At 41.1% G+C, this 19,452-nt stretch overlaps 1 long non-coding RNA gene across 1 annotated transcript; it reads left to right on the forward strand.

Annotated features, from left to right (window-relative positions):
* The first annotated feature begins 11,104 nt into the window (after positions 1 to 11,104).
* On the forward strand, positions 11,105 to 18,623 carry LOC124305299 (uncharacterized). The gene is made up of 3 exons (XR_006908362.1): positions 11,105 to 11,571; positions 16,802 to 16,808; positions 18,614 to 18,623. It is a non-coding gene; the product is annotated as an uncharacterized LOC124305299 (long non-coding RNA).
* The last annotated feature ends 829 nt before the right edge of the window (positions 18,624 to 19,452 follow it).

The following is a 19,452-nucleotide window of genomic DNA, read 5'->3' on the forward strand; positions in this document are numbered from 1 at the left end:
ATCAATCTTTGGGATTGATGTCCGTGTAACTGAGATTGCGCCACGCCAAAGCTTCACTACCAACTTTAGAAAAGTGGTCGACATCGCAGCTGAAACGTACGATGCCTACCGAGCTGACGAGAAGCAACTCGAAAGAACACTCACCAGAGAAGAGGTCGCGTACTATAGTACCGCGATGCTACACCTCAAACTAATAGAGGTAAAATGCAAGCAAGGCTTAAGTTGCTTAACAAGTCCTGAGAAGGACATTCGGAAAGCGACAACAGATCAGGAGTTTAATATACCGCAACCATTGAGTGCGTATCTATCCGAGATCGGCGCTGTGACAGACAAGATGGGCAAAGAAACTTTACTCGAAATACCACCGCTGCCAACCACGGTAGTTCGGGGATTTGGGGGATTCGGGGATTTGGGGGATACAGAGATTGTGATACGACTCCCAGAGATTGTCGAGGAAGTTTACTCCGTCATCGGAGGAGACGACCAATCCCTCAATAAACAAATGACTAATGGTATGCTGATGTACTACACAACAGCAATGCTTTGGGCACGTTTATTGGACATTAAAGCTAAGCGTGGCAACACAAACTTAAGCTTTGAAGAGTTAGAATTCTGCAAAGCCGTAATTCAGCACGATTATAACATCCCCCAACCTATCTATCTGTTCCTAAATGGAGTAGGTGAAGTCAAGGATCCTACAGGTAAAACTGTATACCTTTTTAGCAAAATATGCTACAGGTGGGGTACCAGCAGAGTTCCAATATGAAAAGCTGGTTGAAGAATATGACAGAGCTCAGGTGACGAAGACTTCAGTACTAAGGCAAAGAGCTGCTATCACACAATCAACTCTTCATTCTACTGTTCATGCTCCAGGGCATGCTAGTAAAGTTAAAGAACCACATACTGGAACCATGCCTGCAGTTCCTGGTGGATCAAAATAGGATAGAGCCCCTATCGCTGGTATAAGCCCTGCTAGGAATAGTGCATCAGGACAGATCAGACTTCCAACAGCTATCCGTTCACAGGGTACAAGAAAACATGATCATTATAAGAAAAAGAGGTCCTCCTCAAGGAGGAAGTAGTATGTATAGGGATAAACTAGTGATAGGGTTATATAGAAGAAAATAGAGCCAAGGTCCAACCCAGTAATCGAAATCTGCAATTATTTAGTAGTAAATAATCTCACATATATTAATAAACATTAACTCTTAAACATATAACGCTAAGGCCTGAGGCGTGATCAGCCACATCAAACGTCTACAACCACTTTATATATCTCTTTTTATAGTTTTAAGTCGACTCCCCACCAATCTCAATACATATCTATGCTCACCAAAATACACACACAAAGTTTTACCTATCCACTCAGTCTTGACTCTCTCGCCCCGTCTCTAATTGTTCCTCCCTTCCACATATTTAGTGCGGACTCAAAACCCGTCACAGGCATAATTGAAACTTGGTCCTCTGTTTCCACATCTCTTTCGAATCACACTGCTACCACACAAGAATCAGACCGAACCTCAAACTTATTTAACTACAAATGATAAGTATGAAATAAAAAAAAAACAAAATAATTCATCAATTGATGAAAATCCGGAGAAAAAATTAATTTTTTTTTTTCAAGCCGAGACAATGTCACAAAATTCAGAGAGTTGCTCTCGAGAGTACTATCGCGACAATTTCTACGTGAGAGTATTTTCTGTGATGCAGCAGTTCAGACAGTAGCCTGAGTTACTATTGCACATCACTCTTGGGCCTGTATCAATTAGAGAGCACCTATAGCTCCTGAACATCACGTCACGTCAGTAATGTCCGAAATGGCGTCTCACAAACAAGTCACCGCAGCGATAATAGTTGCATTGGAAATTAAGAGGGAAAAAATCACAGAAAATATGGAGCTGACGGGTTGAACACTGGGTAACACAGACTGTAAAGCGGTGGTACAAATAATCTTGTATGTGAATTGAAAAAAGAGGACGCGTTTCAATTTCGGAATTACATCCGAATGACCGCAGTTCGATGAATATAATTGAACAGGATTAGTTGGACCGACTATTGCTAAAGAATGTCGACAAATTTTAGATCATATTCTTCGGTTAATGTACACGTATTTCTTCGGTCCAACTGCATGGTGCCATCGCCTCAATTCTTATGTGCTATCAAAATTCGAACTGGGTTCGAACCTTTACGAGTAACAATCAGTATGTTTGAGCTTGACTACTTGAGAGCAAGCTCTCACGAGTCTTTTGTCGCAGAGTTAGACGTTACTTACCTGCGAGTATTGCTAAAGTCGACGAATTTTAGATCATATTCGTCGGTTAATGTACACGTATTTCTTTGGTCCAACTGCATAGTGTCATCGTCTTAATTCTTAGGTGCTATCAAAATTCGGACTGGGTTCGAACCTTTGCAAGTAATAATCAGTATGTTTGAGCTTGTCTACTTGAGCGCAAGCTCTCACGAGTCTTTTGTCGCAGAGTTAGACGTTACTTACCTGCGAGTACTGCTCTCGAGAGCGACTTTAGAGTATTACTCTCACGTGGGCAGTCATCTTATCTGGACCGGCTTATACATGTACGTGTATGGCCAGGCGTATGGCAGTTCAGCGTTCGTAATTTTTACAAGTTCTCGTCATTCTTCGCCAAGCAGCCAGCATGACGAAAAGGTAAGTGTTTTCTAATCTGCATATTATTAAAAAAAAAACATGTGAAAATGAATGATTGTTGTTACGTCAGTAGACTACGCTGGTCCCTTTACTGTTAAAACAACGCAAGGGCGTACCCAACAGATAGACAAAGCCTATCTCGCGCTCTTCGTCTGTTTAATCGCTAAATGATACCAACTAACATAATTTAATTTGTTACTCAATGCATCACTCATACATATATATAGGATTAGCTCTCTCCCTCTCTCCCTCCCTCTCCCACTCCCTCTCCCTCTCTTTCTCCCCCCTCCCACTCCCTCTCGCTCCCGCTCTCTCCCTCTTTCTCCCTCTCTCTATTCTATTATATCCGACTATTCGTGCAACAAGTTTCTCGCGGCATACCGTCGTTTTGTTGCGCGTGGAGAGCTTCTATCAGACCTTTATAGCGGCAATTCGGACTACCTTTCAGGGTGCAGCCAAGGAGCTGCAAGCATCATATAAAGCAGTCGTAACCGATCAAAACTTCGGCAATATACTCGCAACTGACAAAACAAATTGCCACTTCATCCCTCCCGGTGCTCCTTATTTTGACGGCTTATGGGAAGCGTGGGTCGAATGCACGAAGCACCATTGGCGACGTGTTCTTGTCCTATCTTCCGAAAACCACCTCACAGATATAGTTGACATGTCACGAGCGCCGCATATTTAGCCAAAACTATGATATATTACCGATGATATCAATCATTATTTTACATATATTTATCATTTCTAGAAACAAGGAAGCATAGTTTTAGTTAGTCTATACAAAATATTCTATTATAACCAGTTCGTGGAATAGTCAAGCGTAACGGCGTAGTTGGACAGCCAGCAACGTCAGCGTCTTCGCGCCCGCCGGATCCCGGGCGTAATCAACACCGGGATGAGGCGAGCGCGAAATCACGCGCTTCGAGAATGACTGTTGCGAGGCGAGCCTTTGTTCGAAATTGTAAATTCAGCGGAAACTCGCTCGCCGCCCGACGTTCCAAGGAATGTCGGACGAGCGATCGAAGACAGTCCCGTTAGAGACAGGATCAAACCAACGTCAACGGAAACAGGCTCCTTCAAAGCTGTCGAGTATGGAGTTATAAGCCTTGGGTCTCCGACGATTAGAGAGATCATTCCTTTAAATCTACACGCGGTGATCCAAGCGTCTCGCGTCGCGACGTTAGTCTTCGAAGTTAGACTCTAAGTGTAGGAAGCTGTGCCACGAACTTAATGAAGTTGTGTAGTCTTAATTGAATGTGAGAGTGAAAGCGTGAGCCGTTCTGCGAATTCGGAGCTGAACCACCGAAGAGTAAGTGCGAAAGAGAGAGAACGAGAGTAGCATAAGAACATAGTGTAAGCTTCCTTGTCTATAACCTTGCTGCTTTTAGTTGATTCATCAAACATTTCTACTTGCTTCCTTCAAAATATTGGTGCAATATAATTGAAATCCTTCAAACCATTTCCCACGGAACGCCCTGTAGAGGACGTTCACCTCCTAATCCACTAAAAAAATTAAATATAAACCTCAGTAAGAACAAAGAGGGTGAAGTCGTCGCGTGCGAGACCGCTCCGCACGTGACAGACATAACCTTATTCTACGTAATCCAAATCTTCGGCGATATTAAATTCTTTGTTTAGTTCCGTCTCAGATATAACAAATTTCTTCTTGCACCAGCTCTATATTGCAAATATATAATCCATCCATGCATTTATTTGAGGTTCATATTTCTGTAAAATGTAGTTGGAACGTTCAAACATTGTCATAATTGAAACTGTTAGCAACGATCGTTTATCAAAGTATCACTTTAATGCCCATAGTAACAAAGATAGGTTCAATAGAATAGTCCGGTCAATTTAGACATAAAATTAGTGATCGAAACACAATAATTCCGACAGAGCTAAATTTTGGTAGAGACCTTGGGTTCACCATTATAAAGAAAAAGAAAAAAGTCCCCATCGATACCATGCGTCCTGAAACAGTTATTCATAGTCAAAAGTGAAAATTTTCGGTTTTTTCGATTTTTCTCGTTAACGGTTATTTTTATCAAAAAAATAGCTCAGACCAAAATCGTAGATTATAAAATTATCCACAAAAATGGTCTTCGTAATTTTTTTCCTGAGAATTATCATTTCTGAGATATCGCGATTCTAAAAGTCGATCGAGTTACATTCTACATAATATGCACGCATATTATATGTGTCACGGATTTACATAGTATATACATAGTATATATACATACATAGTATATATAGTATACATAGTATATATAGTATACACCGTATATATAGTATACATAGTATATATAGAATATATAGTATACATACATACGCTTCGTAATATCGACCGTACAGTTGAGGCGGGTGGAATGTTCACGCCTCAAGGATCTCCGTAGTATTCCATATGCGTGATAAAATGTACATTTATTCCTAGATTTAAACATCGCGCTCGTCGAAGTCTTCGACCACTCTGTGAATGTAACGATGTAGTCGAGGAAATAAAGCACTAAAAACGGCCCAACTGTGGATTTTTGAGCAGTAAGACGGATTTTAATGCGGTTTTTTGCATTCGATTCGTAAGAGCGCCTACAAACTTTGTGAACTAAATTGATTAATTAATTTTTTGAAAATGCATTATGGCATTAATAATATGCATTTTGCAAGTGCACTTCCAAGAGACTCGGTAAATATTAATGGAAATGAGTCCAGTTTTGCTACACGGGGGTTTTTGGGGTCGCTGAACACGAATATCGCCACGGCAACCGTCTCCGAGGTACCTGGTGCCCAGGGTGGACAGTATCAACGTCTTCTCCTAGAGTTTTGGCGAAAATTGTGATCGAATTTGTTGAAACTCGTTGCTTGGGGGTTTTTGGGGTCACTGAATACGAATATCGATACGGCAACCGTCTCCGAGGTACGTGGTGCCCAGGGTGAACGTTTCAACGTCTTTTTCTGGAATTATCTTGAGTATTATCATTTTTACCACAATTAAAGTATATTGTTCTTAATTCAATCACAAATTCGATCAAAATTTTCGCCAAAACTCTAGGAGAAGACGTTGATACTGTCCACCCTGGGCACCAAGTACCTCGGAGACGGTTACCGTATCGATATTCGTATTCAGTGACCCCAAAAACCCCCAAGCAACGAGTTTCGACAAATTCGATCACAATTTTCGCCAAAACTCTAGGAGAAGACGTTGATACTGTCCACCCTGGGCACCAGGTACCTCGGAGACGGTTGCCGCGGCGATATTCGTGTTCAGCGACCCCAAAAACCCCCGAGTAACGAGTTTCGACTCATTCGGTCACAATTTTCCACAAAACTCTAGGAGAAGACGTTGATACTGTCTACCCTGGGCACCAGGTACCTCGGAGACGGTTGCCGTGGCGATATTCGTGTTCAGCGACCCCAAAAACCCCCGAGTAACGAGTTTCGACTCATTCGGTCACAATTTTCCACAAAACTCTAGGAGAAGACGTTGATACTGTCCACCCTGGGCACCAGGTACCTTGGAGACGGTTGCCGTGGCGATATTCGTGTTCAGCGACCCCAAAAACCTCCGAGTAGCAAAACTGGACTCATTTCCATTAATATTTACCGAGTCTCTTGGAAGTGCACTTGCAAAATGCATATTATTAATGCCATAATGCATTTTCAAAAAATTAATTAATCAATTTAGTTCACAAAGTTTGTAGGCGCTCTTACGAAGCGAATGCAAAAAACCGCAATCAAATCCGTCTTACTGCTCAAAAAATCCACAGTCCATTGCTTTATTTCCTCGACTAATGTAAACCCTGTATCATCGAATATATGTCCCCATCGCGAGCATGACTCGTGGGTATTGTATACACAATTGTCGATGCGTACACACGTTGTATATACTGCGATTTTGTGGTTATTGATTTCAGCCCTCAAGATTACAACAGTACAATGCCGAACTATAATAATAAAGTTTACCGTCCACGTCCATCCTACAACGCAAGTTTTATACATGAGGATGAAACTGACAGAGCCTATGATGAATCTAGTCGGCAGGTACAACCTGTCGTGAGTCGAGGAAGAGCACGCGGATCAAAACCGAGTACATCACGTGGTGCCTACCAGAAACAGCGCTTTTCTGCACATCGATCTGACAAGAATAATGAAGCACGCGCAATATTGAGCGACGAGCTCAAAAAGAAGTTCTATCCGGGAGTCAAAGATGAGATGACCATCATGGATAGATTGGAGGCACACAACACGTCGAAGGCAATCACTTTAACAGTGACAACTCGTGCGATTGGATTTGTAACTCTGCACATATTTTCGTGCTTATTTGAGTTTAACAACGTACCCATGAGGGTAACAATCCAACAACTTCATCGTGTCGCTCTAGCTGTATTCGAGGCCAAGGTCCAGTTTACACAGCGAGGCATATCGGCGATCCAGAATAATGAGGATGACCATAAGAATCACACAATGAATGAAGAGTGGATTCAAGCATCTAAGGCAGTAGTAGTGCTCCCAGACTAGTTGAGCACAGTAATAAATGCGATTGGAAAAGTAGTGGTATACGATGCCACTTATGTGCCTAAACTCGCTAAAGATAATTATCATGAAGGGAGATTCGTACCCCAAAGCGAGCAAGTAGTGCTCTCTAATCTTAGAGAAGTCGTTGAAGCGTTGTCACATGAAGACACGCCGGTGCAACAACGGCGCGCATTCTATCAACACAAGCCTATTCCTGGGGCTATCTGGCACGGGCATCCTGAGAATCCAATTCTCCAGAACCCCAATGATGTAATCCCGCTCAACTACCAAGTAGTGGACCTTCAAGACAATATTGATGATCTAAGGGCTAAGATGAACTATCTTAACAAGAAGGCCGGCAAATATTTCTCCGAGCCAATTGTCTTTACCCCAGATGGGCAAAAGACACAGCTGATTTATAATTAGCAAGATGGATTACGGGTTAGTAGTGATCGTGGTATAAATGAATCACTTGACCAATACTACACGCATTGCAAAGTCGAAGGAGATATTGACGACTATTTTAATCTTGCCTCATTATCTGCGCCCGAGCAACTCAAAGGTAATCTCCTATTGCTCGGTGAAAGTCTGATAACTAGAAGTAGAAAATACCCGATCTACATCCTACGTGATGTCAGAGCTTGCACGGAGTTTTCCAACCTCTACTATAAAGCAGCTCGGAATATGAGGTATACAAGATAGGACTCCACCACGGCCCTTCATCGCAAATGATAAACTTTTAAAAAACTTTAAAAAAAAACCAGCTCAAAAGCACGCTGTAGCTTATCAATGTACTACTTGTACGAAATCGAATATTAGTAGATGGTACTAGTGTTATATTTAGTTTTATTTAGGACAAATTCACTTGTTTTTTTTTCTAAGCACAAAACTTGTGACTAGTTACTTTTGCACGAAGATTTTAATTCTACGGAACGGGCGGAAAATGGCTCACTCGTGTGAATATGTGAACAGTAATAAATTTATAAAATACTTATACAATGTGTATGATTCTTATAAGAACTTTACATAGCAAAAATGTTGGATCTGGTAAAATAATCGTATTGCATGGTGACTGAACACATGCGTGTAGCGTGTAGGATGCGAAATAAAATCTTCCATTTGAACAGGGACGATTTGCTGCAGCGTTGTTTGGGCGGCTATACGCAAAACAATAACGAAAGTTACAATAAATCAGTTTGGGCAATAGCCCACAAGTCCCACTCCGAAGGCAAAAGAATCGTTGATATTGCAACTGATAACGCGTTATTATTGTTCAATGATGGTCTGAGAAGCCTCATAAAAGTTCTGAAGACGTTGGGGATAATCATCGGCTCAAATTGTTTCACCTTTTGCGTTGAGACCGACGCAGCGCGGATCCACCTGGCAGAGCGCTTGCTCACAGACGCTGCAAAAGAAGCAAGAAAAGCCTTGACAAGTTCGAGGAAACATTCAGGAGACAATGATTTGCTTCTTGAAGGCCAGCTATATGGTGCCGGCACCGCTGATTGAAGGTACGGAATTTTTTTTTCAATTCATAACATAATTTAACAAACCTAAAACTTGGAACGCGTTTTTTTCAAAACCACTTTTTTGAGTGCGGCCCGCAGCAAAACTCAAATTTTTACTGTATCAATTAAAATAGGTTATCTAATGTACTACATAGGATTTTTTCCATATCTGAATAATAATAAAAGTTATAGTTTATTTTCGGGGAGAAATTTTGCTCAAAAATCATTCTTCAATTTCAAAAGCGTGCCTATTTTTTAAAAATCAATTTTTCCCCAAATCCCTACGTGCTTCACTTCAAAATATCATTTTAACGAAAACACTGCGTATTTTTTTTTGTTTTACAGATCGACGTTGAAGGTTTTCTGCGTACCGCGAACCACTGCGGAGACAACAGCACCTGACGCGGAAGCTTCCCCAGCTCCACCATGCAGCGTGAAAAATGTGTACAAAAATGTATTTTGAAGAATTAATAAACAAGGAAAAAAACGCAAAATTTTTTCGATCAATTCTTATTTTTTTAACAAAAAAGAAATTGTTGAAAAATGTAAAAAAAGACAGGGGGTCACAGTGGTGTTGTCCATCAAAGACAGATAGCATTTCATCGACTTTATTAGAAGGAACGGCGGTAATTATGGCATTAACATATCTGAAATGGAATGGAAGCTCAAAATCAAGTTTGTTTGAACAATGTTGTTCCAGATCATCCATAACCAAATCAGACAAGATTGGAGAGAGCGGTGAGCCCATAGGTAAACCAAAGATTTGAGCATAGTTGTTGAATTTAAAAATATCCAAGAATAATATTTACTTAATCATTACCGAGGTCAGGAAACCATTATTATCAATAAATGTGTGTTCTAGATTTTGCAGAAACGTGTTACTGCTGTCGGTTATTACCAAAAATCCAGCCAATTTCAAAATAAGTCTAAATTTTCGTGTTTTCCCAGTTGTCGAAAAAAAAATTTGAGTAAAATGAAAAAAGGAACGAAACGAAGACTGATTTTTCCATAAGATTAGCCGATTCTCAGATACATCGAGGTTAAAACAGTGATAACGTAACTAAATATCCAATTCCTCACTAGCTATAAACGATTGAAAAAATCATTACACTGTGTTTTTGTGTTTCTACTCATATTTAGTAAAGAAGAATATATCATGAACAGTCTAAAAAAATTAGGATGCGAAGTTTTCAAAATGTATTATTGATATGGAATGCTTCACATTGAAAGAGTCGACACGTACGCGTATGTGAGTTCAATTTTTTTTCTTCAGATCTGCATAAAACTTGTTTAAAAATGGTTTCTTGTCAGCTTCCAGAACTATAAGTTCCAATTCTAAATGCTAAAACTCAATAGTCAATTACTCATTGAATTCTGCACGACGAAGAGTTTATATTATTGTGAAGGCTCGATTGAGTCTATTGAAAATAAATTTGATCTGTGTCAATTCATGTATGATGTGCGTGTTATGCCTCTGCAGGGCACGACGCAGACGAACCTTTTTTTCATTTCCAAACACCGCTCAACGTACCAAATGAAACAAAACCTGCTATGCAGAATTCAATAAGAAATTCAGCGATATTCCCCGGAATTTTTTTCTTTTGTCAACTTCCTAATTCTTGATACTATTATCTGAATTTTTCATCACTCAACAAAACAAAGTTTTGCGTAAAAGCTGATTCTACATGCTTTCAAATCTGTGTTGTAACGTGGCGTTTCAGAATCGCCCGTCACAAGGGCACACAACCGCTATTATTTTTAATTTACGCGTCCTCAGCAGGGTACTCCAAACGAACTCGATACAAAATAGGCAATATCTACTTTTAACTTATTCTTTTCTGTAAATTCTTTATTTCGCGCTTCGGCGCAAGCTAAAAAGGTACTTGGACGACTACGATCCCGATCAACAAGGGACCACTATCTACCGTTTGCAGCTCTCGACGACTTCGCCTACTGACAGTCTCACCAGACTACACTGGCTACCTTGGTGCACCTTTATATACACCTGGGGTAGCACCCATCCGAACCTTCCGTATCGCCTCGACTGCCGGTGAACAGGGAGATAAAAATCCTCCCGGCGGCCGGGGGCATCGTTCTTCAAAGAGGAACTAGCCGCCTCCCTATCGACGAGGACCGATTGTGTGGGTCGTGGTCCACGGTTTGGCCAACCGTCTGACTGCACGGCCTCAGGTACAGGCAGCTAGCTGCTGCCTGTACAAAAGCCGGTGGAGGTGAACAATGAGGCGTCACTCTCCACCCGCTAACTTTGACCGAGAGGCACCCTGTGTGTGCCTCTGTCGAAGAAGTCCCCAAGGATAGGCAGCCTGGACTGCAAACTGGAGCGACTATCAAACCGTACGAGTTGGTGTCAACGACGAAATCGCGAGCAGCACATTGCACAACATCTAGCGGTAATTTTTGGAAAACGTACGACCACGCAGTAACCGATATTCGCCACAGGGGGATGGCCTATTTGCGGTGGGGGTCAAGCGACCAATCAAAGAAGAAGAATCACCTCACGACAACCGCGAGATCGGCGAGCTGAACTACGACCTGCTATTCTACGCTCGACCTGTTGAGGAACAGCTTCGTTTTCGATTATTCTCCCGACCATTACTACCGATTTAAGCTGCCGACACTTTTTCCTTCTTTTGCTACCGACCTATCGTTTATTCTACCGCTATCGTTTTTCCTTCTAAACTCTTTGCATCCTTTTTCCTTTCCTTATCAGTTTTGCTTTTGTGAAGTATAATTTAAATTAGACTCAGTTTGTGTGCCTGAGATCGACCGTTAAGGTAAGGCTTTTGCCTTTGAATTGTACTGTTACGAAGTTGCTCACAATTTCTATTCTTTCTCGTAATATTTATCGATTTTGCGTGAATCATGGTCCACGGTTAAAGTTGCTGTAAGCCGCCGTGTGGCTGCATGATTCCGGTCATTAATATTATATTTATCGTTTCTTGATTGCATCGTGTGATGCCATTTTGTGTGAATCATGGTCCACGACTTCCGTGTGACTGCATGATTTCAGTAATTCATTATTTTCGTATCTGAGCGACCTCGTAACTGCCAAATAATTATCTCTTGTATTTATGACTTTTCTAATTATTTGTGAATCTCTATTATTTTGCTTCCGTATTTTCTATCGTATTTTGAGCGCTATTGGCTTCATATTTTATTCCATTCTCTCTTTGTAATAGTAGTGTGCTTTATATTTTATTTCTGTTATTGCTTATTATATTTTTATTTATTTTTGTGCCTATTGTATCGTATATCGAGTTCTATGGAGTACAAGCGAGCGTAGAATCACCTTTAGATATTACCGCATTTTTCTTTGTTACTATTGACCATTTTATATTATTTTTGCCTGTTATTTATTTCCCCGTATTTTGTTAAATTAAGTTCTGTAAACTATTCTTTTGTATTGCGGTGTATTTTTGTATATTTCTCTATTTTGTAAATTCTCCGAAATTCTCTCACTCTCATAACTTTGTATTTTGGTATTCTCTCAAAAGTTATGTTTAGGAATTCACTATTTAATTCCTCAATTATGTAATGATTATAAGTTATCGAATCTACCGTATGAATAACTCTACCGAAGGCTACCGAGTCGATCGTTTGCCAACTTAGTAAATTATTACTAACTGTCAATCTCTCATCTTGGATATGATTTATGGTAAATTTGTCGTACCTCTACCGAACTACCGTTTCGTTGTTTTCTACCGATCGCAGTAAAATTCTCTCGTTCTAATTAACAGAATAATAATTTTCGTAGTGTCATTTGCAACTTGGGTAAGATCACGTCGCCCAGTGACGTGTAGTTCTAAGTCAACTCTTGCATTATATCGCATCTCTCGGCCTACGTCTATTTTTCTCTGTTAACTACCGTCTCTCGTGTTAAAGCTACCGTTTACTGCTATTCTACCGATATTTTTTTATGAACAACGACTATTTATTTTATTAACTACCGCTATCGATACCATCTCCTTTGCCTGTCTCACCTATGTAACCTTTTCGCCAATACATGATCGATTGACTTATTCATTTTCCTTCTAACTGGAGTTTATTCTTTATTTTTGTCATTTTCTTCAATTCTGGAATTACTGCTAGCTGCCTTGAACTCCGCCACTCTACCGGGATGTACGCGATCGTACCTGTGCCTAGCCAGCCATACAACGGGTTCTCTATTTATCCCTTTTGCACGGTCTTGTGTTAATTTTATTGATTTATATTATTCTTTGAGAATCGACGCTACGCGTCTGGCGCCCAACTTGATTATTTTGTTGTAGTTTAATATTGCGGATAAGTAGAGAATCGCGCCAAAGTGTCAACGGTAAGTCCTCATCCGAAAGTAACAACATTTAGCGTTACAAATTAGCGCTCGACGAGGGGCAGAAAAGACTTAACGTTACAGTGTTTATGCATCTTTCAGCGACCAGCAAGACAAGAGATAATAATTCATTAAATTGACTGCGCGCTTATTTCGCAACAAAATTCAATGTCTGTGAACTATGGAAAAACAAATATATCTGTAAAAAATGCGCATCGACTTTTTCGATACGTATTTCGCTAAATACGAGGTCAATTCTTTACGGATGTGACATGCGTTATCCGGTATGTGTACCAAGCAGTGCACAGCTACGATTCGAAACAATAGTTATGGATACCACTTCATAGAATATTGCAATTTATAACACAAAAATTGCAGACAATGTTCACTGAATGATAACGATTTTCATGTGACAGAATGCAGAGCAATAGCAGTGGCTGATTCTGCCGTAGCCACGACAGTCGGCACGCCAGGCACCGCGGCCGCAGCCACAGAGGCCGCTGCCACACGAGCGGTCTTGATCGTCTCTGCTGCTGATGCCACTGAACTCTATATAATACTGGAACGAGCGCAACCTAAGTGTTCCCTAACCTAGATGCGGAGAGATAGTTGTGTTAGGGGTCGGTATGATCTTGTACTCACAGCGACTTCTAGCGACTATCTTGCATGAAGGCGTTGACCTCAGGCTAGAATTACAGACCATTGACGACGATTGTTTCGGCTGACAGTTGTGTTGTGTGACTACTGCGTGGACGTGTTTCAGGTTATGGTGGAATTCAGTGGTTGTATACGAAATTTTTCATCTCACTGAAAATCATGACTGTGTTCTGTGCAATATTCATGGTGAAATTTGATAATGGTTAAAACGTGTCGCATTATTTCTCGTAAAGGCCAGTATACTCCTGGCCGCGGCATCATCCATCAATTGTAAGTTTAATTGATTAAAATATACAATGCAATTTTATTGATGAAGACGATTTTTTCTTGACCTTGATGACTTGTTGACTAATGTTATTCTTGGATATGAAGGTCACAACTCAAAACACAAGCAATTTTATTGAATCCGAGGTTGAGTGGTTCAAGGCACATGAAATTTTCGACTCAATTGAATTGGTAAAATTTTTTGAAAATTGAACATTGATTTTCAAAGATTTCCAGTAAAAGACACAGAGCGGAAGAAATGGATTGATTCAATTCCCTGTAATCTAATCAAGGGCTTACATACACTTGTAATTTTCAAAAAATCGATTTTTTTTTTTTTTTGTATTTTCTGAATATACATATATTTGAGCATACACACTCAAAATGTTATGTCAATCAGACGAATATTTTCCAAGTTATAGACACATTTATGAAGGCGCATTAGGGAGGTGCGTCTCACAGTCGGGGTCCGGCGCGCCAGCTGTCTACCTGAGGCGCTGTCCCTTCCTTCCTTGTCTATCCTACTCTCTTTCCTTTGTCATTTCCCCATTGTATGTTTCTCAGTTGCCTAAATTTGAAAAGTAGTCGTCAGTCTCAGCAGAGAAGCCTAACAGTAAAGTCGTGTCAGTGTACTTGTGCCTTCGATAATATCGTGAAAATGAAGTCTAGCAGAGAACTTAGAAAATCAACGAAAGTGTACAAGTCAAGAGCGAAGAAACGAAAGAATGTTTTCAATCCGAAAGCAGCTGAAACGGATGAGTCCAGTTTCAGTGCCTCTGCAAAAAAATGAGAATGCAGGAGGAAATCTTGGGTGCCGCGTGATCCGTCCGTTGAGTACCGAATTTTGAATTTTATTACTGTTTTCGCGGCCATCTCCGAATTTGTGCAGTGCAAAACCTGTAACGGAAATGTGAAATTTGAAACTGCTTCTGAACGAGGACTCGTGTTTAAAATTGTTTTGTCGTGCGATCAGTGTCCATCTCGTAGCACAAATTCTAGTCCTTTTATCGAGCATTCTTATGAGATAAATCGGCGTTTTTTGTTTGTCATGAGAGTTCTTGGATTAGGGTTAAAAGGTGCTGCAAAATTTTGTGGATTAATGGACATGCCCGCTTTCCTAACACAGCCCACCTACGATTTAATTATGAAGAATATACATTCCTGTGTGAAAACAGCAACCGACAAACTTTTTCAGCATGCTTGCCATGAAGAAAAAGACTTGACTGCTAAACACCAAGGTGACGAAAAATCTGCAAGCTTACCGTGTCCGGCGATGGAACTTGGAAAAAGCGAGGATATACTTCCTTGTATGGAGTGACATCATTGATCGGATATTATTCTGGGAAAGTAATTGATATCCTTGTGAAAAGTGCCTATTACAAACAATGTGAAACTTGGAAAAGCAAACTTGATAGTGAAGAATATCAACAATGGTATGAAAACCATCAAGATGATTGCAGTTGTAATCATTCAGGTTCTTCTGGAAAAATGGAAGTTGATGCAGTGATCGACCTATTCAAGCGTTCAGTGGAAAAATTCGGAGTGCAGTACAGAAATTACATTGGAGACGGTGATTCTATAAAACGTACTCCGGGATTTTGAAAGCTGCCCCATACGGTGATCAAGAAGTCGTGAAGAAGGAATGTATTGGACACGTACAGAAGAGAATGGGAACGCGACTCCGAAATTGTGTGAAAAAGAAAGTGGAAACGGTGGAAAAAGAGGATGGAAAAAAATACAAAAAAAAACTCTCGGTGGAAAAGGCAAGCTGACAGCAAAAATGATCGACAAGTTGACAGTTTATTATGGCTTAGCAATTAGGAGAAATTGTGATTCGGTTGAGAATATGAGTAATGCAATCTGGGCCACATTTTATCATTACTGCTCGACAGACGAAAATCAACAACACGCAAAGTGTCCGATCGGATTGGACTCATGGTGCTCTTGGCAGCGGGCAGCAGCTGCTGATAACTCATCAGTTTATAAGCATGATTATCAGCCATTTCCACAAGAAGTTGCTGAGGCCCTGAGGCCCATTTATGAAGATCTCAGCAATGAAAAATTATTGGAAAGATGTGTGGGTGGTTTCACCCAAAACAATAACGAAAGCTATAACCAACTGGTGTGGAAGATCTCTCCAAAAGTACTTCCAGCCGGATCAAAAACGGTGGAAATGGCTGCATATATGTATAGCTGCTGGCATCTTCAATGAAGGGCCAGCTGTCCTTTTATATTATATGAATGCAATGGGCGTCTCACTTGGGTCCAATGCGCATTCATATACAGATAAAGAAGATGCGCAGCGCATCAAGATCTCCGACCTGAGATCACACGAGAGCACCAGAGAGGGAAGAATGGCTCGCAGACAGCATCAAATCGAATTATTAGAAGCTGCCAACGATGCGAACGGATTATTATATGGCCCTGGAATAGATGACTCCATGTAAGTTGAAAAAAGACAAAATTTACCACATGTAAATCGCTTTTGAAACTTTAAACGCGTTTTTCTCAAAACTATGTTTTCAAAATCGGTGATCAGGATTTCTCGAAAACGGCTGAACCGATCAGTCTCAAATTTTAACAACCTTTTTAACTAGATTTTTTAGTAATTAATCGAAGATTTTTTTTCTCCGATAAATATTTTTCATTTTATAAACAATTTAAGGCTTAAATTTTCGTTCAAAATCGAGTCTCTTATTTTGAGAAGTCGCCATTTTGTGAAAAATTATATTTTCGCCAATTCCTTCGATTAAATACTAGATAATGTATTATATTAACAATATTTATTTGGTTTTTTCATTTCAGATAATCCGGTCCAGAGATATCGTGATCACCGCAAAATTGGTTTTTTTTGCGGAGCTCTAGGAGATCGGTGATAGCAACATTCGCGATGATTATTTTTACAAATAAAAAATATGTTAATATATTATAAGGTTATTATAATATGTACACCAATTTTTAAATTAATAAATTGAATAGTCTGCGCGAAAAAAATTCTTGAAAGTCCGTCTTTTTAAAGCCTTATAACTGTATGTAAGCCCTTAATAGAGTGCCAGCAGGGACGTATGTATGTAGTCTACACTAAAGTAGCAAAAAAAAATAATGATTAAAAAAAGACTCAAAATTATTGACGGCGGCGATCGGCGTTAGGCAGCGATAATGGAAGGTGTAAAGCGTTCTTATCGGCAAAAAGCGTATCGCTAATCGCTGTTCACTTTTACGTAAATTGCAGTGATTGTGTGCGACAATCATCGTTGATGATAATTAATTGAAATAAAATATTATTTGGTTGTTATGTTTATTCAAATTGTCAATGAACAACGAAGAATATCAGTTGTTAAAAAGATTTACTGTTATCAATATCACCAATTTACCTGTACCATGACTAATGTTTACTCAAATTCGATGCTCAACCGTTGTGAAACCGTTGATTACAACTTATGGTCACAAAACTTCATCAAAGTCGAGGATGTTTTTAGTTCTAATGGCACGTCATCGAATAAGGATGACAAACAATTATAGATTGTTTCCACGATGATGGGCAGAAGACTATTATAATACTCCGACAGGGAGAAATCGTCAAAAAAAAAATGCCGTGCCAATCTGTTTTACACTGTTACCGAAAATGGAGGAATATAGCATAATGTGTCTTATACTTGATAACATATTGTAACGTGGCAGTTCGGTTAGGCCTGCCCGTTACAAGAGACTCCCTGAACCTTGGGCGAGATCCCGGAATAAGGGTCTAGAAAATCGAGTCGCGGAATAATCTTAGAGAGCGCCAGAACTGGAGTCACGCACCCGAGCTTCGACAGGGACGAAATAGAGCATTTGCGACCCAGATATTTCAGGCTTTTGTTTTTTATTTTTTTTTTGAGTGCACCGGCTACCCTACAGCGACCGACTCCGACGCTGAACATCTTTCGAGGCAAGGCGAAACCACGGAGATCTCGCGGGAAGGACACTGAGGCTGCGGAGGGGGAGGCAACGCAGATCCCTGCAGCGCGGGAATCCAAGGCGGACGCAATTCCGGATGGCGGCCGGCGCGCCGCAGCCTCCCCGCTCACCCCGCTCGCCGCGCTCAGTCCGCTCACTCCGCTCACCGCACTTACGCCCAACCAAGGCACCCGCGAGGTACCAGCTAGCGACGAGGGAGCACCACCCCGCCCAACCCCAGGACTACGTAGAGCTGCGCGGGTGACGACATCGCGATCTAGCCCTAAGTTCTGCGCCGCGTAGACGACAGGTGCGCGGCAAGTTGCGCAATCCCCTAAATCGATGACCGATCGATTGTTGCGCATTCTTAGGGTGATGACGTCACGAAAAATTAGCGCGACGAGATCGGCGTTGCGACCATCCGAGATCACTCTAGTTCTGGCGAGTGAACAAGGTAGTAGAGTTGTTTTGGAGGTAGAGTTTGCGGTAGTTTTGCGCCAGTGAAAGCTTGTTTCGTTGCGAGGACGAGGGCGATGAACCGTCACGAGGGTGTAGGGGAGTTCGTCCACTGGATGTGGAGCGGTAAGCGCTGCTGATATTCTCGCGATCGAATTTCGAGCGTAATTGAGTAAAGGCTGATCAGATAAAGGATCGCCATTTTGGAGTTTGCGTGTCGAAAAGTACTCGAAATTCGTTTGTCGATTCTTTTGCTTGGTGACCGTAGCCTGAGTTGCGCGCAAGGAAGTAGCGTTAATTTCGGGGGATCCAGAAAATCGAGTCGAGCCACGGGTTGAGCCGAGACGTTATTGTCTCGAGTTTGAATGTGACCGAAGTCCGTTACACGGGGTCATTTTACTTCGTCCGGTACACACTCCATTCTCGTGTAGGTCGCGAGTAGTCTCACGGGGAGCATTCGAATTCGTGACTGCGTCCCGCCGTCGCAGAGAAAGTGAAGCTCGGGTGCGCGCTGATAAAAAAATACGCGTTCTTAGAGGGTCGTGGGTGTCGCGACGAGCCTCGCCTCAGTCTAGTTTTTTTTTTTTTTTGAATAATCAGTTAGTATCAAGTTGGCGATCAGCGCTGTTTTGTAAAGGACGTTGGCGATCAGCGCTGTTTTGTAAAGGACGTTCGCGAGCAGCGCGTCGCGTCCGATTTTGCTATTGGTTTCTTTTAGGGTGTCAATTAGCGGTCACTAGTAGTATAGTGACTGGCGCACGTAGGCCGGAGAGGTCTTCGGGATCCCTTCATATTTTTGTTTCCTTTTTCTTTTTCTTCTTCTTGATTATTTTGTTTGCTCGTTCTTCTTTTTTTTTGGTAAGCTAAGCGCTTGCGTTTGGGATCGCGAGGACGAGCTTCCGCAGTATTATTTATTTTAATTTTTTTTTTGTATTATCGCTGTGTTGAAATATATTGTTTAACTTTCTCGCTGCTTTGTGAAATAACTTGTCAACGTACATGTGGCGTATCTCTCTCTACCCAAAGATTACCCCTCCCCTCTCCGCGGTACTGAGCTACCGAGCATCTGGTCGCGGTATATCGTATTAACGATTTCGAGGCGTGTTGACCACGCCAGGCGCCCA

This window comes from Neodiprion virginianus, chromosome 5, assembly GCF_021901495.1.
Source record: "Neodiprion virginianus isolate iyNeoVirg1 chromosome 5, iyNeoVirg1.1, whole genome shotgun sequence".
In the NCBI taxonomy this organism is placed as follows: domain Eukaryota; kingdom Metazoa; phylum Arthropoda; class Insecta; order Hymenoptera; family Diprionidae; genus Neodiprion; species Neodiprion virginianus.